This window comes from Colossoma macropomum, unplaced genomic scaffold (genome assembly GCF_904425465.1).
Source record: "Colossoma macropomum unplaced genomic scaffold, Colossoma_macropomum, whole genome shotgun sequence".
Lineage (NCBI taxonomy): Eukaryota > Metazoa > Chordata > Actinopteri > Characiformes > Serrasalmidae > Colossoma > Colossoma macropomum.
In genome coordinates, this window is record NW_023494801.1 from 35,943,977 (window position 1) to 35,969,648 (window position 25,672).

General features: G+C 38.3%; 1 long non-coding RNA gene across 1 annotated transcript; it reads left to right on the plus strand.

Annotated features, from left to right (window-relative positions):
• The first annotated feature begins 751 nt into the window (after positions 1 to 751).
• LOC118821677 lies at positions 752 to 25,125 on the plus strand. Its single transcript, XR_005008354.1, has 4 exons — positions 752 to 1,203; positions 21,102 to 21,196; positions 23,633 to 23,831; positions 23,996 to 25,125. It is a non-coding gene; the product is annotated as an uncharacterized LOC118821677 (long non-coding RNA).
• Positions 25,126 to 25,672: the final 547 nt, after the last annotated feature.

Below are 25,672 nucleotides of genomic sequence, written 5' to 3' on the forward strand. Positions count from 1 at the left end.
CACACACACACACACACACACCCATTACAGGGCAGAGCAGCAGGACTGAGAGACTAAACCACCATGATGGAACTGGGCGATTTAAAGGAGGGCATTGAGAAGAGAGCAGACCGGAGTGGATTTCATGCACTGGAATGGACTTAGTCAACAGGATTGTTCTCTCTGGACTGGATTGCCTAGACTGGAATTAAATGCCTGGACCGGATAAGGCTCACTGGACTGGATTGGGTTAACAGGACTGTAATCACTGAACTGGACTCAGCTGGGTTGACTGGAATAAAGTGTATTTACAACCTAGACTGGAATGGATTGACTGGACTGGATCAAACTCATGGAACTGGAATGGGCTTACTGGGCTGGAATTGATTATATTTACCAGACTAGACTGGAATGGATTTACTGGAATGGACCAGACGTACTGGACTAGGATAGATTGGATTTACTGGATTGGAGTAATTGGTCTGGACTGACTGTGTTGACTGGACTGGAGTATATTTACTGGATTGGACTGGAGTGGAGTGACTAAAATAATAATAATAATAATAACAATAATAATAATAACAATACTGTTAATAATAACATTATTATTTAACATTATTAGTTAATAATAATTATTTTTTAATCAGTGATGGGAGCTACAGCGGAGTTACGGGACTGGATTGAATGTACTGGATTACCCGGACTGGATTTCCGGACAGGACTGCCTCTAAAGCAGCCTCCAGCAGTGTGACTCAGTGCTGGAGCTTCTCAGTTGCACCACAGTTGCTCAGTCCACCTCTCTTTTGTGGAGAAACTCAGCACTGAGAGAGAGAGAGAGAGAACTGGACCAGAGCAACTGGATTAGTCCGGACTCACTGGACTGGACTGGATTTACTCGACCGGGCTCACTTTTGTGACTGTTTAGTTTTACTTTTTTTGTGCAGCTCCAGTAATGTGACTCAAACCTGGAGCTTCACAGTTGCAGCAGTCGCACAGACTTGCGTCCAGTTTTCTCTGGTGGAGAAACACGGCGCTAAGGAAGAACCGGACTGGAATAACTGAAACGGACTGGACTCGCTGGCTTGGACTGACTCTGCAGTAAAGTGTGTCAAAGCTGGAGCTTCACAGTTGCTCAGACTTGTTCACAACTCTGTCCAGCAGCTACGAGGAGCTAAACATGTGCTGGGGAATGGCCTTCACACCGGTCATCTTACGCAGTACCAGGTAAGACTCGACTCCAACACAAGATCGTCATTTTGTGTGCATAACAACTTTATAACTGCTGCTGTAAAGCCTTTATAACTGCTAATATAACAACAATAACTGATAAAGTCTTAAAACTAAAGGGCTGATGACTAAGCAGAACCACTGTCGGTTCCCTGAGAACCCTTTCAAGGGATGGTTCTTTAAATAACCATGTGTTTAAATGAGATATGCGAGGGCGAAATGCCTTTTGTAAAGTCTGAAGATCTTCCACGTAATGTAAAGGTTCCACACCAATGAAAGGTTCCTCCAGAAGCATGTGACCAAGCCAAGAACCTTTTAGTTTCGGAACCTTTTAAAAGTGTAAGTGCCACTGTAAACTCAAACATTGGCCCAGTTATGCTGTCCTACAAGGGTTCTTTAGTAAAGGCAATGGTTATATATAGAACCGTGACTAAAAAATCCAAAAAAATGCTTGTTCTATATGATGTAGTACATGGTTCTTTGAGGAATCATTTAAAAAATTTGTTCTAAATCGCACCAAAGAGGGTTCCCCTGCTGGTACAAGTCACAGAACCTTTTTTGGTACTATTTAGAACCTTTTGTGCTAAATCCTAGCAATGGCAGCCCTCTCCATTTTACCTCTTAAAAACTCAAGTTCCTAAACGGTTCTTGGCTTGGACATACAGTTCTAGGTAAAACTTTACCTGGAATAGGACCTTTATGTCATGTGGAGGCTCTTTAAATATAAAAAAAAGGTTCTTCGCCGTCGCACATATCATTTAATTAAAACAATCCACTGAAAGGTTCTTCAACAGAATCACTCCAAAGAACCCTTTTTGGTACCTTTATTTTTAAAAGTGCCTGTAAAAACCTTTAATCATTAAAGAACCTTTACACTACGTGGAGGTTCTTTAGACTTTAAAAGGCTCTTCACACTCACATACCTCATTTACAACACTGGTTCTCTAAAGAACCATTCAGTGAAAGTGGTTCTTCTTCTAAAAATCCTTTCTGGCGTTTTTATTTTAATGTGTAGATAAAAACTTTAAATAGTGTAGAAGCTTTACATGATGTGGAGGTTCTTTCATCTTCAAAAGGTTCTTTACACTCACACATTTCATTTACGTTAAATAACTGTAGACTGAAAGGTTCTTTAGGGAACTGAAAGTGATTCTTCTATGAAATAAAGAACCCTTTAGTACCTGTAGTACCTTCTGCACACAGAAATCTGTAATTACCAAAGAACATTTAAAAAATGCTCTAAATAGCACCAAAAAAGGTTCCACAACTCTTACAAGTCACAGAACCTCTTTGGTACTGCATGGAACTCTTTGTGTTAAATCCTAAAATTATGACTCTCTCCATTTTAAAGTGAACAAAGAGTTTTTTTGGCACTTTTATTTTGAAGAGGGCAGTTGATGAATGTGGAGATCCTGGTTGCGAGCATTAAAGGGCCAATATCATGGAAAATTTAATGTTAATTTTTTTTATTTTGATGTAGCATTTTAACATTGTTAAAGATTCAAAACATATCGCTCACTTTTTCATACATTCATACTGTTCATACAGTCCATTTATGGAAAATAAGCTGCAAAAACAGCCCGTTTTGAATTCACAGTTCATTATTTTTGTGATGTCACAGATTTACTTACATCAGCCTACAGCAGTCTAGCTCTGCCCATTCTTGCTGAAATTTTAAGGAGTGTTTCAGGCCTTAACTGCTTTTGAAATGAGGCGCAATACAAGGCAGCCAATCAGAACAGAGCTCATTTACATATTTCAGTCTTAAAGGCACAGTAACAGAAACAGCCTGTTTAATTAAGAGATGAAGAGAGGCTGTGAAATGGTCGTGTCAACACGAATGACTGGTTTTTGGTGAATGAATCCACACAAACGTTCTAAGTGGTTCTAAGTGAAAACACAAGAGAAAGTGGTGTATGGGCTCTTTAATGAAGCCCGCAGTGAAGTGTGTGAGTGAAGGCCGCAGCTCTGTGTCCAGTGTGTTAGAGGTTGGGTCTTTGCGGGCAAGGTGAGCATCTACACTCTCAACTGGCCTACAAAGTCCCAGTTTCTGACTCACGTAATCTTCTACACAGTTTCATTAATATTTAATGATATTTAAACAAACATCCAGGTCAGATAAACGTTTCCTGCAGCAACAGCTTATGGAATAGTTTACATATGATAAGGCTGAGTGAGGAAACATGAACGGCTTCGCTCAGTTTAGTAAGAAAATAAACTTGTACACGTGTGTTTCTGCTGTTAGACAGCGAGCAGGTCGGGAAGTGATCAGCATTAGACTGAATCTGAATCAGATTAAGTCTGTAAACTACTGAATATTGCATAAGAGTGGGTTTGCAGGACTAAGATTAAGCCTAAATCTAGACTCTGTATGATTTTTTTTCCTGTTTGAAGTGTAAGGGCAGGTTCACTGGACTAAGATTAAGCCTAAATCTGGACTACATTGGATTTTTTCCTGTTTAAAGCATAAGAGTGGGTTTTTTTTAAAGACTAAGATTAAGCCTAAATTTAGACTATGTATGATTTTTTCCTGTTTGAAGTGTAAGAGTGGGTTTCCAGGACTACGATTAAGCCTAAATCTAGACTACATTGGACATTTTCCTGTTTAAAGTGTAAGGGTGGGTTCACTGGACTAAAATTAATCCTAAATCTAGACTACATTGGACATTTTCCTGTTTAAAGCGTAAGAGTGGGTTTTTTTAAAGACTAAGATTAAGCCTAAATTTAGACTATGTATGATTTTTTTTCCCGTTTGAGGTGTAAGAGTGGGTTTTCAGGACTAAGATTAAGCCTAAATTTAGACTACATATGATTTTTTTCCCGTTTGAGGTGTAAGAGTGGGTTCTCAGGACTAAGATTAAGCCTAAATATAGACTGTGTTTGATTTTTTTTTCCTGTTTAAAGTGCAAGGACAGGTTCACTGGACTAAGATTAAGCCTAAATCTAGACTACACTGGACTTTTTTCCTAATTAAAGCATAAGAGTGGGTTTTAAGAACTAAGATTAAGCCTAAAATTAGACTATGTATGATTTTTTTCCTGTTTGAAGTGTAAGAGCAGGTTTGCAGGACTAAGATTAAACCTAAATCTAGACACTGTATAATTTCTTTCCTGTTTGAATAGTAAGGGCAGGTTCACTGGACTAAGATTAAGCCTAACTCTAGACTATGTATGTTTTTTTTTCATGTTTGAAGTGTAATGGCGGGTTTTCAGGACGAAGATTAAGCCTAAGCATAGTCTGTGTTTGATTTTTGTTCCTGTTTGAAGTGTAAGAGCAAGTTCTCAGGACTAAGATTAAGCCTAAATCCAGACTACATGTAGTTTTTTCCTGTTTGGACTAAGATTAAGCTTAAAACTAAACTGTGTATGAGTTCATCTCCTGTTTTTAGTGTAAGTGTGGGTTAACTGGACTAAGATTAAGCGTAAATCTAGACCACGTATAATTTTTTTTCCCCTGTTTGAAGTGTAAGGGTGGGTTCACTGGACTGAGATCAAGCCTAAATCTAGACTACACTGGACTTTTTTCCTGTTTAAAGTGTAAGAGTGGGTTTGCAGGACTAAGATTAAGCCTAAATCTAGACTACTTATGATTTTGTTTCCTGTTTGAAGCATAGGAGCAGGTTTGCTGGAATAAAGATTAGGCCTAGAATTAAGCCTAAATTTAGTCTACATAGGTTTTTGTCACTGTTTGAAGTGCAAGGGTGTGTTTGCTGAACTAAGATTAATCTTAAATCTAGACTACATGCATTTTTTCTTATTTAAAGTGTGAGGGCAGGTTTGCTGAACTAAGATTAAGCCTAAATCTAGACTACACAGGTTTTGTTTCCTGTTTGAAGTGTAAGGGTGGGTTTTCTTGGACGACGATTAAGCCTTAATGTAAGCTACATATGATTTATTTTAAGTGCAGGGTTAAGATTAAGCCTAAATCTAGACTACATACATTGTTTTCCTGTTTGAAGTGTAAGGGTGAGTTTGTTGAACTAAGATTAAGCCTAAATCCAGACTACATACGTTTTGTTCCTGTTTGAAGTACAAGGGCGTTTTTCTTCGCCGCAGATTAATCCGAATTCAGTTTCTGTCTGGAGTGTAAGGGTGGGTTTGCCAGATGAAGTTTAAGCCTAAATCTAGACTACATTTGATTTTTTCCCTTTTGAAACGTGTTCACTCACACCGTTTGACTTCATCACATGGCATTAATAATATGTTAAGGTTATTCAACCTATTTCTTGGTATGTTTTACTTCTTTTTTTACATTATTTTATCCAGTGAAACTGTTTTTCTATTAGATGATAATTTTGCATCTTGCAAGCACTTCAAATAAAATTATCTGCAAATTATAAAATTACTTTAACATATAAAATCACTTGTAACAAGTAAAAGATGTCTAGAAATAGACAGAATTACCTTGTAATATTGAATTACATAAATAAATTAGTTATAATATTCTCACAGCGATCTCAAAATAAAATGTATTATTATATTTACTACATTTAAAGGGGAATTCCACCGATTTTTCAAAATTCCCTCATAATCCAGTGTGTGAGATGTAAATAGAGACATTCAGAGTGGTTCGGTGTGAAATGGTTCAGATGTCTTTACAGTGGTGGTGATAGGAACCAGGGGTCGCCATGACTACAACACACATATAGACATTTTATTTACTATCCAGAACCACCAGTGAACCTACACGAGTCTTCTGAGTTTATATGGAATGTTGATGATGGAAAATGGTGGAAAATCTGAAATAGTAAGTTTTCTTTGGGGACTATTTTGCCTCACAGCGCCCTGCATATTATGTATCCCTCCACCAGGAATGGAATTTAAGGCCAAAATCTTCTCAAAACTATCATAAAACAGTGTCTCAGTCATCAGGCAGTGAATTCATAACCATTTCATGTAGTAACTTTCTGTGAGGGAGCTTTTAGAGGTGGATGTCTGGTTCCTATCACCACCACTCTGAACAGTTCATCTTAACCACTTAATTATGCAGTTAATTTAAATAATATGAATATATTATATCAGTTTGAGGTGAGAGAACCTCTCTGGAGGGCGAGTGATGAAGCTGGGTGAAGGTTCTCTGTGTAAGTGAAGAACAGTAGAACGTGGGTAATGGGCTGGTAATGCACTGCAGATGTTCTGCTGGTTATATAAAGCCATTCAGGTCTGTGTGAGCTGACCCTGCTGTCCCGTCTGTAGTGCGGTCTGTGTTTGAGCATATATGTGGACGCGGGGATTCTGGGATTGGGCCCAGCAGGGCTGATTAGACGCTGATACTGAGCAGAGCTGCCAGCACTGTCTCACTGCCATTTAACATTGTTTAACTCATCTGTGATCAGCTGCACCTCACTGCAAAAAATATGTGTCATATTTTATATTATATGGCTGTGTATAATATAATATAATATATGTTATAATAGAATTTATCGTTGTTGTCGGAACAAAACCTTGTATCTCCATTTTATGTTTTTCAGTTTTTGACATAATTTGAAAATGCTTGTTGTTCTTTACATTGTCTGTAAATTTCATGATGAATGGACTAAAAGAAATGACCCAAAATGACTTGGAAAAAAATCTGGTTCCATTGACTTACATTAAAAGTAAAGTATGTTTTTTCCTTCTCCAGTAAAGTTTCCATTTTGGAGATACAAGGTTTTCTTCCAACAGCAGTGATATATTATATTATATTATATATATTATATATATATATTATATAATATTACATTATATTATATAGCTGTAAATTAAGATGCAAGTGAAAGCATTTTAAATTATGTATAAAATATATAATTAAGTTATATTTAATATTTTCAGATTTTATGAGATATTGTATGATAAATCAACCTATTTTTGATCTTCTTTGTTATATAAAGTGATCTAATAGACAAAAATGACTTAAAGGGCCAATATCTGGGATTTTTCCTCACTTTTTTTTATATATGCACTCTTAAAAAAGGTGGTTCCTCGAGGGTTCTGGTTCTACATAGAACCATTTAGTTCTTCATGGTGAAATGTTCTTCAGATTAATGGAGAATGTGTTGTGTTTAGTCCTATCTAGCACCAAAAAGGGTTCTTCTAAGCCTGACATTATACAATGTGGTGCTATATAGAACCCTTGTCAAAACGGTTCTGTATAGAACCATCTACAGCACATTCTCTGTCAATCTGAAGAAATCTTTCGCAATGCAAAGAACCCTATTTCCTTTCTAAAGAACCCTTGAAGAACCATCATTTTTAAGTGTGTAACAAGAGCAAAACCCTTTTGGGTTCTTTATAGAACCATTTACAGCACATTCTCCATCAATCTGAAGAACCATTTCACCATGTAGAGTGTCATCATGTTTGAGTGTTCATGGTTCTATATAGAACTGTTGTTTTCCCTCGAAGAAACAGGTTTTTAAGAGTGTACTATGTAAACATTATTATCAGTTTCAGTCTGTATGTAGAAACTAATCTGCAAACACAGCTCATTTTGCACTCAGCGTTTTTGTGATGTCACATATTTGCATATATTCGTCTACACCAGTTTAGCCCCGCCCACTCATGCTGCAGTTATAGGAGAGCTTCAGCTCTGAGTGCTTTCTGAATGAGGTGCAGTACAGGGCAGCCAATCAGAACAGAGCTCATTACACACATACAGTCTTAAAGAGGCAGTAACGAAAACAGCTTTAAAAGTGGGCTTCAGTGTGAAAAACAAAACACAGTAAAAAAGTAGGATATGGGCCCTTTAACAACAAGCACACAGGTAGACTGATCTGCCAGTGCAGTGAGACAGATTCACTGGATAAAATGACTTGAACAATGTTAAATGTCTATAAATGGGTCTTCTAATATTCTGACAACAATCTCCTAATGAAATATTAAATATGTTTCCACTTTTTCCGCTGGTTTCAGTGACTGAGACGTATTTATGTGGAGAGCACATGTTAGCGCACGCTACTCCAACATGGACAAACACAAACCCAAAGAGGAAACGTGTAGCTTAAAGAACCAAGCTGAACTCAGTAACCTCTCTCAGCTCCTCCCTCAGATCCCAAAGCAAAGCCCCCCCAACCCCCCTCACACACACAAACACACACACACACACACACACACACACACACACGCACACACGCACACACACACACACGCACACACGCACACACACACACGTACGTTTATAACAGCAATTTATAAAGAGTTTGGCATGCATCAGAGAGAGAGAGAGAGAGAGAGAGAGAGAGAGAGTAAGAAAGAGAGGAGAAAGAAAAGAAAAAGAGAGGCAGAGAGAGAGAAAAGAGAAAGAGAGAGAGGGAAAGGAGGAGAAAAAAGAGAAGAGAGAGTGGGAGGAAGAGAATGAGAAAGAAAGAAGGAGAAAGAAAGAGCCGGAGACAGAAGAGGAAAGAGAGAAAGAAAAAAAAGACAGAGAGAGAGGAAAGTGAGAGCGAGAAAAGAGAGAAAAATAAGAAAAAGAGAGACAGAGAGAGAAGAACGAAAGAGAGAGGGAGATAGAGAAGAAAGCAAAGGAAAGAGAGAAAGAACACAGAAAGAGAGACAGAGAGAGAGAAGAAAGAAGGAGAGAGAGGGGGAGAGACAAAGAGGGAGTGAGACAGAGAGAGAAGAAAGAGAGAACGGGAGGAGGAGAAAAAGAAGAAAGAGAATGAAAAGAAAAAGAAAGACAGAAAGGGGAAAGAGAGAGACAGAGAAAAGAAAAAGAAAAAGAAAGAGAGAAGAAATAAAAGAGAGAAAGGAGGAGAAACAGAAGAGAGAGAGATAAAGAGAGGGAAGGGGGAGAACAGAGAGACACGAGAGAATGGGAGGAAAGATAGAATGAAAAGAAAAAGAGAGAGAGAAGAAAAAAGACAGAGAGACAGAGAAAGATGAGGAAAGTAGAGGAAGCAAGAGAGAGAACAAGAAAAGAAAAAGAAAACAAGAGAGAAGAAAAGAGAGGTATAATATCTGCCTCGCCTCTTTCTAATCTAACCGTTCTTTTGTGTGTTGTTTAAGGTCCCGTGTGAGAACCTCTCTGGAAAACGAGTGAGGAACCAAAAGGCAGCAAGAAAAATGAGGGACTTTTAGGGGCAGCTGTGTTTTATTAACTCAGTCATAATGCCCCTAAAAATCCTTATTGCTCTTGCAATGTTCGGCGCACCGAGAGCGGCTAACACTCTAAACACACGTCTAAACACGCTTTAAACAGACACATCAGCCTCATCTCAAACTCTCCTCAATCTAGAACCCTAATCTGCTCAGATTAGACCTGTGAGAGGGATCTCTCTGACCCCAAAGCACAGGAGCAGAGCTCTGAGTCTGGGCTAGACAGCTGCTACTGCACAAAGAAAGAAAGAAACTAAAAGGCATCATTAAAACAGAAATACCATTAATTATAATATAAATAAACAAATGAATAAATAGAATAAACAAAAAAATCATTAAAACATCCAGGGTTTTTATCTATGAAATAAAAAGAGGGGTCAGTTCCAGTTTCATGTATACTGACCATCATTACTGCTGTACTGTAATAAACTCTATTGAAGGCCGACTGATGAAAAGGTCGGGGATACATTTACCACAGTAGATTCAGTGGTTATATGAGCCCATAATTCATATTCATATTAAATATTTTGGCAGTAAAGTCACCCCTGGGCAGCTCCAGTTCTGGGCAGACAGAGTCGCTACTGTCAGCATGTGCCGTATGTCATATATGGAGGCTGAAAAAGTGACGCAGTTTAACATCCAAACTTCAGACGGAGACAGGCTGCCAAAATTCGGGACTGTCACCACAAAATGGGGACATCTCGAGGCTAATGTAGCTAACAAGTAATGGAAGCTAATAAGTATGTACGCTGATGTATGCAATTTCTGATGCTTTATGACATGAACCATGTTTTGCAGAAATGTAAATTATAAGTTCTTTCATTGCAGCATCTTAACTGTGCATGGAGCTCTGACTGTATTTGAAATGTTCAGTTTAAAGAGCAACTAAAAAAAAAATAGTAAAAAAAGGTGGTGTGTTGGTGTGTGCTGCGCTGGTCTGAGTGGATCAGACACAGCAGTGCTGCTGGAGTTTTTAAACACCTCAGTGTGACTGCTGGACTGAGAACCAAAAATATCCAGCCGACAGTGTCCTGTGGGCAGCGTCCTGTGACCACTGATGAAGGACTAGAGGATGACCAACACAAACTGTGCAGCAGCAGATGAGCTATCGCCTCTGACTTTACATCTACAAGGTGGACCAACAAGGTAGGAGTGTCTAATAGAGTGGACAGTGAGTGGACACAGTGTTTAAAAACTCCAGCAGCACTGCTGTGTCTGATCCACTCGTACCAGCACAACACACACTAACACACCACCACCACGTCAGTGTTACTGCAGTGCTGAGAATGATCCACCACCCAAATAGTACCTGCTCTGTGAGGGTCCATGGGGGTCCTGACCACTGAAGAACAGGGTAACAGAGTATGCAGAGAAACAGATGGACTACAGTCTGTAACTGTAGAACTACAGAGTGAAACTATATGGTCAGTCGGTTGGTGTATACAAAATCATTTTTAAGGTTCTCTCTATTGTGAGGAGTCCGTCCCAAACCCAAACCTGTAAATTTACACTTGAGAAAATAATACTTACTTTTAAAAAAAGAAATTTAAGTATGTTTTTCATCTAAAAAGAAGCTGAACGATTTAGATTTATCAAGAGTTTAATTTTGAAATTAAAAATGCAGTCTTACATTTTCATGTCATTACCGAAACACAGAATCTTAGTCTGTAGGCGGAGGCTTATTTTAGCCACGCCCCTGCATTTTAGAGCAGAGAGGCTGCATCCCTGTCCCTCATGGCCACATGGTGAGCAGTTAGATCCCATTGTTTTGAAGTAAATGTGTCCCAAAGTCTGAAAATCAGTGAGGAACATTAAGAATCGTCATATTTTCTGCAGTTCAGCACTTTTTAGTGTTTTAATGTAAAATATGATGATTTTCTGTGTGAACAGCTGTTCAGAGCTGTGTTTGCTGGTCATGAACTGAGTTTCTGAGCTCAAAATGAACTAAAATTGTCACTGAAACAGTCACTACTGACACATCTGGTACAGTTTGGTAGAGTTATGATTGTTTTGCTAGTGACAAAATGGAATGTTCAGTCATTAGTTTTAATAAAACAATCATAATTGAGGTTTAGAGTCACTCAGAGCAAAAGGATTTTAGTCCAAAGTCCAAATCATTCAAAAGTCCTAAATGTGTTTCAGCTCTGACTCTGAACCAGTTCAACAGAATCATCCAGATCGATTTTTCTGTGTAATTTACTTCACTGTAATGTGCTTTTCTAGATGCAGCACTGCTTCCGTTCTGCTCGTGCGGCCTGTATGAACACTCATCTGTTCATACGAGCTACTGAAATGAAAAGCAAGACGTTCCAGGTCGGCTTTGGAGGGAAACTGGGCAAATCAGATTTTTCTGAAACTAGTTTTTGGCCTTGCTTTGCTCTTACAGAGCAGTGCGGCGGTAGATAGAGGGGCTAGTGTTACAGTGTTGAATGAAAATGTTGCTGGCAAAGCTGGACAAAAGCTCCATGCTGTCTGACTCACTGTGCCGGATGTAGTTAAGTAAAAAAGATGCTCTGATGACTCAGCTCTCACTATACACACCCGACACGGACGCAGTGATGGTGTGGAACCTCCAGCAGCGTTCCCAGGCACTCCCTCACGGCCAGAAATACTCCACAATGTGGTCTAGTGCTGAACAGTGCATCGTTTGTTAATCCCTATAGTCAGTGTGTGAAATACCACCCAGCATTCAGGGGGTCCCGTGTTGTCTGTCTGCTAACTCTCTTTCCACAGCGGCGCTGATGATTCAGTGTCAATAAATGTTTATCAGCTGTTCTTCTGTAGAGTCTCTGTTCTAGTGCGGTTCTGCGCTCTTCCTCACAGTAACTGAGATCTTCCTCGTCTCCTCTTCTGTCTTCAGTGTGAGAAATGAGGAACAGTCACTCTTCACTCCAAACTCTTGGGAAACTGGGCGAGTTTTCAGATTTACAGATCTGCTGCAGCTCATTGTAAAGTTTTTCAGAGGAATCCGGGCAGAGTTACAGTTTCTAGGCTATGAAGGACCAACTGGGTGAACCAGTCTGCTACAGCGCCACCCTGAGGCAGAGCAGAGCTGCAGCTCTAGTTAGTTAAGAACACCAGAGACAGAAGCTGATTGTGGGTGAAGCAGATAAACAATGAGCTTCACTGAATCTGGATTTGAGGGTCATAATGTCATAATCAATCTATTTTAAGGGACTTTCAGGGGATCCAAGAGATTGATTATGGGGTCCTGGACTGGAATAGTGATATTGGCCTTTGCAATACTGACATCGCAGAAAGCTATAATATGCAAATGAGCTTCTAACCAATCAGAGTGTTGTTTACTGTGTGCTGTAAAAAAAAATTCTGACCAATCAACAGCTCCAAATTAGTTTCTGTGGGTGTATTTATGAATTCATATAGTATCCTAATGAATTTAATGAGCTACAGTTATATATAAAAGTTAGAACACCTCCAATCAAATTCCAAGTTTTTGTTGATTTTCTAAGTGAAAATGAGTTAACATTCTCTACAGGAAGACTTTAAGGTGCTTTGTCTGTGAATATTTGTGCCTATTTACTTGCTGAGTTTAACATACTGGAAAAAAATAAAACACAAAATTGATAAAATGTGCAATAACCAGCTCTAAATGTAGGTATTGTGATATAAACTGAGTCTGTTCTACAGTTTCTCATTAGGCTGAATGAATAACCGGCTCTAAATGTAGGTATTGTGATATAAACTGACTCTGTTCTACAGTTTCTCATTAGGCTGAATGAATAACCGGCTCTAAATGTAGGTATTGTGATATAAACTGACTCTGTTCTACAGTTTCTCATTAGGCTGAATGAATAACTGACTCTAAATGTAGGTATTGTGATATAAACTGAGTCTGTTCTACCGTTTCTCATTCTTATCAGTCATACTCAGCTTGGCTTGGATTTACTGAGAGTGTGGAATCTCGCGGTGTGTGTTCAGGACGTCCTGAGGACACACATCTCTCATTAACACACACGCACTGATTGTTTCTTTCCACCACAAGAGCAGGAGCCAAAACACTCAACAGCTGGACTTCTTATTCATCTTTTCTCCAACCATTTAAAATTAAATGTCTTTCTCATATGATGTTGCATGCGAAGTGTAGCTAATACAGTGACGCAAACTACAAGGGAGGAGTTTTGAAAAAAAGTGGCCAGTGGGTGGAGCTACAAGGGAGGGGTTTCTAATAAAGTGGCCAGTGTGTGGAAATACAAGGGAGGGGTTTCTGATAAAGTGGCCAGTGGGTGGAGCTACAAGGGAGGGGTTTCTAATAAAGTGGCCAGCGGGCAGAGCTACAAGGGAGGGGTTTCTAATAAAGTGACCAGTGGGCAGAGCTACAAGGGAGGGGTTTCTGATAAAGTGGCCAGTGGGTGGAAATACAAGAAAGGGGTTTCTAATAAAGTGGCACGTGGGTGGAGCTAAAAGGGAGGGTTTTCTTTGCAGCAACTACAGTTTTTAACTGTAAACCTACAAAGGGCACTGTATGTTAGGTGTTTCTGATATAAAGGCCAATGAGTGTATCTATGAGGTAAGAGTACTGAATAAACTGGAAAATCGGTGTGAGTTGATATGTGTATTAGTAGATGAGCTGACAGACGAGTGTTTAGTGACTCACAGGCGAACCACACCCTGAGACTGACTCACACACACACACTCAGGAATTTGCTGGAATAGAATCGTCTTTCAGGACATTCTCAGTCAGCAGGGTTCTGCTGAAACGTAACTCAGTTAGGGGCAGGCGGGATGGCTGAAATGTAATATTGTGATAATTAAAGATCTTCACTATATACAACACACCCATCATTTACTTAATATTCAGTCAAAGCAGACATTAAATACAACTTATCCAGGAGATATTTTCTGAGGAGATTAGATATCAGATAACCCACTTGTGAAAGGCAGGAGAAAGTCAAAGGAAAACTGATTAAAAGCTACAGAGAAAATGTGGCTCTTAACAACAACCTGGAAGACCTGGTGGACCCCAAAACTGCCCCCATCAGATAAACAGCACTAAAAGCTTTCATCTTTGAGAGAGAGGAGAAAATCAAGCTGCTTCAGATCTGAAAACATCCACAGGTGTTTCTGTCCATCCTTCCACTGTGAGAAGACGACTCAGCGCTGTGGGTCTGAAAGGATGTGTAGCTGATCAAGAAGAACCTCACTGAGAAAAGGAGACGGACACATCAAACAAAGAAGCTGAACGATGGACTGACCACCCCAGAGTCCAGACCTCAACACCACTGAATGTGTTTGATTACTTCAGAAAATGATCAACCAGCTTCTAAGACTGAACTTTGGAGGTGTGTCTGCAGATTCTTTGAGGAGCTGAAAGTGAGGACTCTGGATCAGCTTCAAGCTAAAGGCCTGAAGGAATCATTGGAACTGGTCACTGTATGAAAAACTGTGAACAGGCATGATGTTCATGGAAGGCTCTTCAAAAAAACATCGCTGTATGCTTGAGGTTTGCCAAAGCTTTACCCTCCAAAACACTGCTGTTTTGTGGACGAATGAAACTAAGTTTGAACTGTGCAGCACTACGTAGGGCCAGTGTGTGAAATACCCCCTAGCATTCAAGGGGTCCCGTGTTGTCTGTCTGCTAACTCTCTCTCCATAGCGCCGCTGATTCTTCAATGTCAGTAAATGTTTGTTTTATCAGTTGCTCTTCTGTAGAGTCTCTGTTCTAGTGCGGTTCTGCGCTCTTCCTCACAGTAACTGAGATCTTCCTCGTCTCCTCTTCTGTCTTCAGTGTGAGAAATGAGGAACAGTCACTCTTCACTCCAAACTCTTGGGAAACTGCAGCTCTAGTTAGTTAAGAACACCAGAGACAGAAGCTGATTGTGGGGGAAGCAGATAAACAATCAGCTTCACTGAATCTGGATTTGAGGGTCTGTTTTCTACATATGGCCAGCATAACAACATTGTTGATCAAGTTGACCTTCAGGGACCCCCCAGAATTTTGATTTTGACAAGAGGTTAATTAGAGGGTATTTCACCCCTCACATACGGCGTAAAAAAGGCGCTGCATACCAACATGACAACCTCAACCCAGCGGTAAAGTATGTTGGAGGGAGAGTCATAACTTGGGCCCGGACCAATCGCCGTTGTTGAGGGAAAAATGATTCCCAAGTTTATCAAGGTATCCTGCAGGATCATGTCAGGATGAATATCCGCCAGCTGAAGCTTAGTAAAAGCTGGGTGATGCAGCAGGACAATGACCCTAAACACAGAAGCAAATCTGCTAATCTAGAGCCCAGACCTTAACCCATTAGAGATGCTGTGGAATGACCTCAAGAGAGTCGTTCACACCAACCATCTGAGGAATATGGCTGAGCTGAAGCAGGTCTGTAAGGAAGAATGATCCAGTGTTCCTCCAGAACATGCTGCAGGTCTGGTCCACAGCTACCATAAGCACGTGTTCAAGGTTATTGCTGCCAAAAGAGGTTATTAAATCTAAGGGTTCACTTACTTTTTACACCAGCGCTGTTAATTTTTAATCGGTTTGCATAATAAAGACATTAATTGTTTGTTTGTTATTAGCTTTAACACATTGTCCTTGTCTATACTTGTGATTTGGATGATCACAAATCACATTTTATGACCAATTAATGCATAAACTTGTCCAAGGGGTTCACATACTTTTTGCCACTGTATATTTATGATATAATAAATAATATGATATAATATATAAGGTTATATATAAGATATATGCTTTATATATCCTTTACCTTAATTATGTTTATTTCATCAAAAATGGTTGGAGATTATTTTTTTACTATCAAAACAATCATAACTCGACCCAAACTTTACCAGATGTGTCAGTAGTGACTGTTTCAGTGACAATTTTAGTTCATTTTGAGCTCAAAAACTCAGTACATGACCAGCAAACACAGCTCTGAAAATCATCATATTTTACATTAAAACACTAAAAAGTGCTGAACTGCAGAAAATATGACGATTCTTAATGTTCCACACTGATTTTCAGACTTTGGGACACATTTACTTCAAAACAATGGGATCTAACTGCTCACCATGTGGCCATGAGGGACAAAATAAGGGCTAAAATAAGACTCCGCCCATAACCTAAAGGTATACGTGTTTTGTTTTCATTTTAAAAGAAATATAAAATCTTTAAAAAAAAACATAAAAAAAAAAATAAAAATACTTTTATAAGTGTAAAATTAGGAGGTAATGTTTGGGGCAGACTCCTCCCAATAGAAAGTACCCTATATATGATGACTGTATATATTTAGTTTATTACTATTTCTATCAAAGTCTTCATTTTAAATAGATCAGAACATAATCCATTTAAATATATAAGATTTAAATATTTCAATTTGGTTTTATTATAAATATAAATTGTTTTAATTTACTATGGGAGTGCAGTAACTAATTTGGTAGAATGGTCCATAAATATATCGCTGCTGTCGGAACAAAACCTTGTACCTCCATTTTTGTTGTTTCTCAGTTTTTGATATAATTTGAAAATGCCTGTTGCTCTTTACATTGTGGGTAAATTTTATGATGAATCAAACGGCCTAAAATGACTTGGAAAAACGTCTGGTTCCATTGACTTACATTAAAAGTAAAGTAGATTTTTTCCTTCTCCTGTAAAGTTACCATTTTGGAGATATGAGGTTTGTTCTGACAACAGAGATATATACACCGATCAGGCATAACATTCTGACCACCTCCTTGTTTCTACATAATTAAAATATGTTTTTGTTATGACTGGTAAACAAATAATAACAGTTAGTTAAGGTTACTTAAGTCAGCCAGCTAAGTGGCTTCCACACATTGTTCATCACTGTAGGTCCTGCTGAAATACTGTACCCAGAGTGGTAATTGGCTCGGCTCCACCTGTGGTCAGGGTCGGTTAGAAGCCCAGCAGAGCTCTGAGACAGTTTGTGTGAACAGTGTGAGATGCGCCAGCAGAAATAATAGAAAGTGTCAAAAGTAAGTGCTGACAGAAAACCATGAAGGAGAGAAAAAGGGGCGGAGCTGTTTGGTTTCCGGCTGGATCAGTTGGACACATTGAGGCCTTTAGTCATGATCTGAGAGAGAGAGAGAGAGAGAGAGAGAGAGAGAGAGAGAGAGAGAGAGAGAGAGAGAGCGTACTGAAGCCCTGCAGTCACTCACACTAACACTACACGCCAAAGATGTTTACACAACATTAACTCTGTAAAAATAAACGTGGACGTTGTCTAACGGACAGTAATGTGTTTCTAGCAGTGCTGTGTGTGTAAGTGATTGTTAATGTTTTTACTGATCCACCTGATTCTTTCCACTTATGATGTTTGTGTGGGTTTATGTATCAAAAACAGCCACAATTAAACTTTACATGACATTTTCTAACCTCTCTGTATCCCTTTATCCCTGTAGGTGCTGTGCTTTTGATGCTGATATATGTAAATGTTCTGATTGGCTGCCCTGTATTGTGCTTCATTCAGAAAGCAGTTCAGGCTTGTAGGCTGAATGGGCGGGGCTAAACTGATGTATGCAGAATGGGCGGGGCTAAACTGCTGTATGCAGAATGGGCGGGAGTAAACTGCTGTAGGCTGAGTGGGTGGGGCTAAACTGCTGTAGGCTGAGTGGGTGGGGTTAAACTGCCGTAGGATAAATAGGTGGGGCTAAATTTCTCTACTCTGAATGGGCGGGGCTAAAAGTCTGTAGGTTAAATGGGTGGAGCTAAACTGCTGTAGGCTGAATGGGTGGAGCTAAACTGCTGTAGCTGAATGGGTGGGGCTAAACTGCAGTAGGCTAAATAGGTGGGGCTAAATTTCTCTAGTCTGAATGGGCGGAGCTAAAGGTCTGTAGGCTAAATGGGTGGAGCTAAATTGCTGTAGGCTGAATGGGTGAAGCTAAAAGTCTGTAGGCTGAATGGGCGGGGCTAAACTGCTGTAGGCTGAGTGAGTGGGGCTAAATGTCTGTAGGCTGAATGGGCGGGGCTACATTTCTCTAGTCTGAATGGGCGGAGCTAAAAGTCTACAGCAGTTTAGCTACCCCCATTCAGCCTACAGCAGTTTAGCCCCACCGATTCAGCCTACAGCAGTTGCTGGTGAGGCTAAACTACTGTAAACTGCTTTTTTTATTTATTTTATTGTATTTATTTTTATATTTCTTCTTATTACAGGTATGTAACTGGAGGTCAGTAGCTGTGGTGTTTCTATTTCTTCAGACTGGTCTGCTGTGAAAGTTAAAGCTGGTAGAAATTGCCCACGGTGTCAGGTGCCGTCCGCTGGTTTTGTTTGTATAACAGTGAAGGCACGCAGACTGTTTTCCAGTTTATATAAAGCATAAAATTGACTTAATAACAAAGGCATGTGGATAGACCACGCTGAGCTTTTATAAGACAAAAAATTTCTTAACAAAAATATTTATCTTCAGTTTTCGTCTCATTCCATCCTCTTGTCCCGAAATTTACTCTGGACAGGAGCCTTTTAGAAACTGGACGGCTCCTTTTAAAACCCTCCACAGAAACAGCGAATTCTCCATTCCACCTTAAATGGTCCTCCAGTTACATTCTGGCTCCAGAACCCAGCAAACATGACGTCATGCAGTTAGCACCATGCTAATCGGTGGGGTATAAGCTTTTTATTACTTTTTAGCTACACTAGCTTTATAGCTCCAGTGCTAACACTAAATGTCAAGTATGAAGTGAAGATAAAAGACATTTTAAATGTAGATTAAGTGTCCTTCACAATAATCTGGTACATTTTTCAGTTACATAACTGAAAAAAAAAGAACATTAAAAATCAATCACCACTTAGAAAACATCATAACTACACTTTACCTTCAAATATAATCACTGAAATATTTCAGAATTCAATTATTTTGCATTATTGTGTGAATCTGTCTGGCATCTCATGCTTCAAATGTCCTTTTATTTAAATGAATCGTACATTAAAGGTTGTGAAACAAAGGCTTCAGTTCAGTCCGTCTTCAACAGCATCCTGATCATCTCAACTAGCTGAAACGCACAGAAAGAAAAAAGTAAATTTTGTTGTTTCCCTTTATTTTCAATACTGTGATACGGAGTGACGAGGTCACTTTCAGAGCACAACCATTTTACCCAGACTACAGATTTGAAGTAAACAATTGATTAAAAGGTTAATTTAATAAGTAAACCATTAGGATAGCATGCCATCAGCATGAATGCTAGTTAACCACGTTTTATGTATTTGCTAGTTCTATGCTAAAAAAGCAACACTGTTATTCATTTTAGTCAATATCAGTAAATAACTCCTGTAATAAATGTAATATTATTCCTGAAATAGCTTATTTTTTGAATAGTTAACTGCATATTTTCTTAGATTCAGAGTTGAAAAAGGCTAAAGAAAAAAAAACGTTTAAAAAGTTACATGGGCTAAATGGCACCTCAATCATGGAATTATTTGTTATTAATTAAAAAAATAATAATATTGTATTTATATTTTGTATAGCATTTCAGTTTTTTCTCTTCCTGCATACAGATAAAAGGCCGCTACACTCAAGCTAAGCTGTTGTGGTAGGATTGCTAGGCTAGTACGCTAACAATACAAATGATTTTCCCACTTTTTTTAACTTCCAGCAAAGTACCAGAACATTTGGCACCAGAAAACTGGTTTTCCTTATTGCCCATTGATCTAGTACCAAAGGTTCCAGTTGATCTAGTACCAAAGGTTCCAGTTTAATGGTTTTTGCTACCAACAGGACCTGATGGTACTCAAGATGTGCTCCTATGTCTTTGCTAACACTTGCAGCTGAAGCTAACGATAATTCAGCGAATCCTTTTCTTTTCCAGGTGAAGATAAAGTCACAATCACTGTTGCATCTCCATAACAGCGTCAGAATGCTGCATGTTGATGTGTTGATCACTATTTTAGTATAATTGTAATAATTGTACAGAGTTCACTAAGGAGACATGAGCTAGCTATCTAATGCTAATGTTATTGATGATGCTAGCTTCCACAAAACCAATGTTTTGCTCATATTTTTATGCTCGTCAGAGAAAAATGAAAGTTTTGTTTGTCTCTGTACCTGAATAGTGTAGGTACCTCTGTAAGTGTGAGTGGAGAACAGTGCAGTACATCTTTATATCAGCCAATAAGTTAAGCTAACTAGCAAATAAAGTGGCTAATTAGCCAAATTAGAGGCTTTACAGTGGCAAAAATGTCCAAAAAAGACCAGAATTAGAACTGTATGTTCTGTTGGTTCTAATCTGGGTCAGTTATTGATTTTGAATGTGCAGTGAAAAAACGCCCGAAAGGAACTGAAGAGCAAACATTACAGTATGTTTTCTGCAGGCAACACTATTGCCTAAATTCTTAAATATTATTGATATTATTAATACTGATGTCAGTAATTAACAAATCTCATTTTCTATAGCCTGACGTTTAAAAATATTAATATCATTAATAATAATAATAATATTGTCATTAATGAACAATGATGTGATTTTCCATTCTAGTATACATTTTACAATATTTTGCAGCTAAACAACACTATAGTCAACTACCAAAATAATAATAATAATAATAATAATAATAATAATAATAATGCTGCAATCAATTAATATACATATTATAGCATTTTGCAGGTAAGTTACACTACAGTCTAATAACAAAATATTAATATCATTAAAATGATGCCATCAGTTTATGTACATATCATGTTTTGCAGGTAAGTGATATAAATGCTTAACAACAAAACAATAACAATATCATTGTCAATAATGTCATTAATTAGTAATTAGATGTATATTGTAATGTTTTTACAGTAAGGTAATTAAGTTTTCATTCTTATATGCATATTTGTGGTATATCTACACTTATGTTTGTCTTCCAGTTTAGTTGAGGTGAAGGTGGGGGTCACTTATCTGCGAGGTCAGAATGTCATGTCTGGTTTGTTTGAAGTCTCCGCTGCGTCTTTCTGAGCTGCAGGTACAGTTTCTCTCTCAGGATGTGACTCACTGTGTCTCTGCCCTGAAAATAAAGCCGCACTGCATTCACTTCTATGAAAAGTGCACAGCTGAGATTCAAACCACAGACTCAGGTGTAAACCACACTTCTGGACTTCAAAGGTCAAATGTTTGGGGACACTTTGCTCGAAGTTTTAATTTTCTGACCGTTGCTTTTTAATGAAAGTGATGAAAATCCACATAAATGTTTATTTTATTGTATCTGATCTCGTTTTCTTCTGAATAAAAATGACAAGGCTTTGATTTAATAACAAAGAAACACGATCATCTGAGGTGTCCCCAAACTTTTGGCAGGCAGTGTATGTAGCGAACATTAGAATTTCACCAAATCGTTCGTGCTACTGTATGACGCCACAAGCTGGCTGAACCGGCTTGCGTTGCATAACAGTTATTTATTAATAAAACATATGAAAATGTCTGGACAGGCTGAGAGGCGTGCAGCTCCAGTGAGTGTGAGCTAAATGCTTCTGAACAAACTCTCACACTTATTCAGCTCTGTTAACATCAGTGTCCGACGCAGCCGGCCAAGCTTTCTGAATGGCCACTTTAATAGAAACGGCCACATTTGGCATGGAGATACCGTGATGAGCAGTAGACCAGTCCATATGAGAAATGATCAGTAAATCAGTATTTCAGATCTAATATTCTCCTGCAAAAACCAGCCTTCAGACTGAGTCACCCTCTTCAAGAATCAGTACAGTGTAAAAAATGCAACTTTCTGACTTAAATAAACTAGATTACTCATCTTTTATATTCACTGAACTTCTAATAATAACAGAACAGAAAAATAATGTGTGTTCTACATTTGTTAAGTTGTTATTTGAAGTCAAAATTAACATAAAGAGTTTAGGGTGTGGTAGATCAGGAAAAATGTTGAATAATTTACATTAATTACTGAATAATTAATAGCAGATACTAAATACTTCATAGTAGATACTGAATAAAATAATAGCTTAATTTCTATAATTGCTTGTTTCTCCTGCAGGATTAGATGTGAGACGTGGGGAGTTTTATTCGTCCGTCCTCTCTGCAGGTCTCTGAGGTCCAGCGCTCTCTTTTGGTCCGTTTAGCAGCATCAGTCTCCAGAACAGGCTAAATTTGGCCTAAATTTGGGCCGGGCCGGCCCTCTTTACCCACACTCAGTCCGCTCGCTCAGGCTGGACGCAGCACAAGTGGGTCGAGCTGTGGGTTAACGCGGCGTTTTGTTTCTCGGGGTTATTCGAGGCTGAGTAATGCCTTTCACTGTGCTAATTGGTTACAGTCTTGATCGCATTTGCCAAAAATTAATCAACACCTCCTCTCGCTCACTTCTGGAGAACAGAGTTTCTCCGAGAGGGATTCAGATCTAACTTCCAGCACGAACATTCAGATGAAAATGAAATAAATATGGATAATATGGCTTCATTTGTCCTGCTTCACTCTCTGAATAGAGTTAGTCTGAGGAAGCCTCTGTCACTGGGTTTGTGTTTGAGGTTGTTTATTGTTTATAATACAGCTCAGCTGGAGATTTCTCCATGTTTATCTTCACCATCTGCATCTCACTCATTAAAACTGTCAATAGTATCTACTATCAATTATTCAGTATCTACTATGAATTGTTCAGTATCCATTATGAATTATTCAGTATTTGCTATTAATTATTCAGTATCTACTATAAATTATTCAGTATCTACTATGAATTATTCAGTATCTGCTATGAATTATTCAGTATCTACTATAAATTATTCAGTATCTACTATGAATTATTCAGTATCTACTATGAATTATTCAGGATCTACTATGAATATTCAGTGTCTACTATAAATTTTTCAGTATCTACTATGAATTATTCAGTATCTACTATGAATTATTCAGTAACTACTATGAATTATTCAGTATTTACTACGGAATATTCAGTATTTACTATGAGTTACTCAGTTACTACTATAAAATAATTAGAATCTACTATGAATATTCAGTATCAACTATGAATTATTCAGTTTTTATACTATGAATTATTCAGTTTTTATACTATGAATTATTCAGTATCTACTATGAATTATTCAGTAACTACTATGAATTATTCAGTATTTACTACGGAATATTCAGTATTTACTATTAGTTACTCAGTTACTACTATAAAATAATTAGAATCTACTATGAATATTCAGTATCAACTATGAATTATTCAGTTTTTATACTATGAATTATTCAGTATCTACTATGAATTATTCAGTCAGTATTATGAATTATTAAGTATTATGAATTATTCAGTCAGTTCTCTGAAGCTGCAGTGTAATGTCCGTGGTTCTGCGAGTGAGGAACAGTGTTCTAGAGTGTGAGAGTGTTGGGTGTGTGCGGTACCGTGGTGGCTGCAGAATGCATCAGTAACCTCATATTCCTGCTTTAATATTTATAGACGCAGGTCTGGACTGTTGATGTGAGTGTCTGAGAGAGAGAGTGGGAGATCTCGGGGGGCCATGGTGTGAGGGTCCATCTGACTGATTTACGCTCCTCAGACCGAGGGGAGTATTTCTGGACCGTTACCTCGGTGGTCTACACCGCTGTCTGAGTGGGCTGCGTGTATGACTGTACTGGTGTTAAATCTGCTGCTATGTGTGAGTTTATCTGTAAATACATTAGTGCTGGACTGTTAAATGGAAATATGTAATTGTGATTTTTCTGCACTGTGATTGTGAGTTAAGATCATTTTTCATAACTGAAGCCCAGGCCTCTCAGATATCTTACCCAGCATGATTACTAATGTGTTTTTATCCTACAGGAGCTGTGGCTGTGTCGTCAGATAGGCTGCACCCGCAGTGTCTGACTGTTTCTGACTGGTTGAAACATCAGTCTGTAAATATTACAACTATTTCACATTGTTATTTTACTGTTTTTAACGACTGACAAAACATATTTATTGTAAGTGATATTGTACTCACTGAAAAAGTACCAGTGCTGATTCTGATTATGACCAGTGTGTAATCATCACTGTGCACATAAATGTAATCAGTTATTAATTAAGCCAGGTATAGATCGGTCATTAGTTTAGGTCAGTAATTAGTATATTTCAGTCATTAGTCTAGGTCAGCTATTAGTATAGGCCATTTTTAGTCTAGATGAGTTACTAGTATAAGTCAGTTTTTAGTCTGGGTCAGTTATTAGTATAGGTCAGTCATTGATCTATGTCAGTTATTAACAGAAGTCAGTTATTAGTCTAGGTCAGCTATTAGTATAAGTCAGTTTTTAGTCTAGGTCAGTTATTAGTCTAGGTCAGCTATTAGTATAGGCCATTTTTAGTCTAGATGAGTTATAAGTCAGTTTTTAGTCTGGGTCAGTTATTAGTATAGGTCAGTCACTGGTCTAGGTCAGTCATTAGTCTAGGTCAGTTATTAACAGAAGTCAGTTATTAGTCTAGAACAGCTATTAGTATAAGTCAGTTTTTAGCCTAGGTCAGTTATTGGTCTAGGCCAGATATTAGTTTAGGTCAGCGATTAGTATAGGCCATTTTTAGTCTAGATGAGTTATTAGTATAAGTCAGTGCATAGTACAAGTTAGTAAGTAGTATAGGTCAATAATTAGTCTGGGCCAGTTATTGGTATAGGTCAGTTATTAGTCTAGATCAGCTATTAGTATAAGTCAGTTATTAGTCTAGGTCAGTTATTAGTCTAAGCAAGTTATAAGTCTTAGTCTATTATTAGTTTAGGTCAGTTATTAGTCTAAGTAAGTTATAAGTCTTAGTCTGTTATTAGTCTAGGTCAGTTATTAGTCTAAGTAAGTTATAAGTCTTAGTCTGTTATTAGTTTAGGTCAGTTATTAGCACTTTAGCTTTGCCTACTCCATCCTAAATATCCTTCTAATAGAGAGAGAGAGCGAGAGAGAGAGAGAGAGAGAGAGAGAAAGAGGAGAAAGAGAGAGAGAGAGAGGGGGGGGAGAAAGACAGAGAGAGAGAGAGAGAGAGAGAGAGAAAGAGGAGAAAGACAGAGAGAGAGAGAGAGAGAGAGCGAGAGAGAGAGAGAGAGAGAGAGAGACTTTTTCTTTCTCGTCCCTGTTATAAACAACACATATTCAATAGGTTTTATTTTATTATTACATATACTTTTATATTATTTATTGATAATTAACACTTTCTCTTCTTAATTGTTGCATTATCATATTAACCCTGGTTTGTATTTAGATTTATTTATTTTCTTGTTTGTTTTTTTATTAACTTTTAATATATAGATCATTTAGTTGTGTGACAATACAAATGTAAATTTATCATGTCAATAAAGCAAACTTGAACTTGAACTTGACCTTGAGAGAGGGAGAGAGAGAGGAAAAAGGCAGAGAGAGAGAGCGATAGAGAGAGAGAGGGAGAGAGAGGGAGAGAGAGTGAGAGAGTTAGAGCAAGAGAGCGAGAGAGAGAGAGAGAGAGAGAGAGAGAGAGAGAGAGAGAGAGAGAGAAAGAGAGTGAGAG